Here is a 1,707-nt window from a genome sequence, read left to right on the forward strand (position 1 = left end):
GTTGTTGTGGGCCCTGATTTCAGAAGCTTGTTCTGGACAGATTTACCCATCTAGTATAAGAAGAAACATGCTTCTTTTCGGAACAGCCACTTTCTATTAGCAGTGCTGTCTTTCATCTGTTTCCTGCTCTAGTCTCCTAATAAGACAATTCTCCAACTACTATTAAACCACAGTCCATACCTCCATGTAATCTAGAAGACTTTTCTGATTCTAAGCAGGCCTCTCCCAGGTTTTAGTAGTCCTTTCCCTCCTGCATGCAGATGTCTTTCCCTTTGTTTTCTTATCCTCTTCTTATTTCCTCTGGACCTAGAGAAAGGCTGCAGCGCACCTTGAGAGCAGGAGATATCCTCAAGAGAAGAAATTAGTCTGTTGGGATTTTAGGGTGAAGCAGATCTCCTGTACCTATTGACTCAGTATTCACCACAGAGTCACAGATTAGTTGGGATTGGAAGGGACCTCTGGATATCATCTGGTCCAAACCCCTGGCTCAAGGAGGGGCAGCCGAAGCAGGTTTCTGAGAACCATGTCCAGTCAGGTTTTGAGTGTCTCCAAGGATGGAGGCTTCACAACCTCTCTGGGCAACCTATTCCAGTGTTCAGCCACCCTGACAGTGAAGTGTTTTCTTGCCTTCAGATGGAATTTCCTGTGTTTCAGTTTGTGCCTGTTGCTTCTCGTCTTGTCACTGGGCTCTACTGGGAAGAGTCTGGCTCTGTCTTCTTTACATCCTCCCATCAGATATTTGTACACATTGATAATATTCCCCTCTGAGCCTCCTCTTCTCCTGTCCAGTTGTCCAGCACTGGACCCAGCACTCCAGACGTGGCCTCACCGGTGCTGAGCAGAGGGGAAGGTTCACCTCCTTGACCTGCTGATAATGCTCTGCCTAATGCAGCCCAGGAGGCTGTTGGCCTTCTTTGGCACAAGGGTACCTTGCTGGCCTGTGTTCAACTTGTCCACTAGGATCCCCAGGTCTTTCTCTGCAAGGCTGATTTCCGTATAGTTACTCCCCAGCATGTATTGGTGTGTGGGATTATTCCTCCCCAGGAGCAGGACTCCGTGCTTCCCCTCGTTCAACTTTGTGAGGTTCCCCTCTGCCCATTTCTCCAGCCTGTCAAGGTCCCTCTGAATAGCAGCACAACTAACTGGTGCATCCACCACTCCTCCTAATTTTGTATCCTCTGAAAACTTGCTGAGGGTGCATTTGGTCCCATCAAACCAGTCATTAATGAAGAGGTTAAACAGTATTGGCCCCCGTATCAACACCTGGGGGACGTCACTAGTGACTGGCCTCCAGCGGGCTTTCTGCTGCTGATCACAATCCTCTGCGCTGGGCAGTTAAGCCAGTTTTCAATCTACCTCACTGTCCATTTATCTAGCTTGTACTTTATCACCTTGTCTATGAGGATGTTATGGGAGATATGACTATCCAATGACTATATTTCCCAGTGCAGTTTTACAGCCTCCAATTCATGCACACACTGGGAAAAAGTTTTCTTGAAGTTGAACATGGCCTAATTTTGTGAAGGCTGAGCAGTTTAATCAACCTCACGTAACTTTGCAAACTACACAAATGGGAAAAGGGTAAAATGGAAGAAAGAAGAATCAGTTGGGTTGTATGTCTTGTGTGTTATAAAACACTGTCATTTTGCGTGGGGCAGCAGATGTGTTACCTTGCTCATCTCTCCATGAGTGCATGGGTTTTTTTGG

The sequence above is a fragment of the Dromaius novaehollandiae genome, chromosome 9, assembly GCF_036370855.1.
Source record: "Dromaius novaehollandiae isolate bDroNov1 chromosome 9, bDroNov1.hap1, whole genome shotgun sequence".
In the NCBI taxonomy this organism is placed as follows: Eukaryota; Metazoa; Chordata; class Aves; order Casuariiformes; family Dromaiidae; genus Dromaius; species Dromaius novaehollandiae.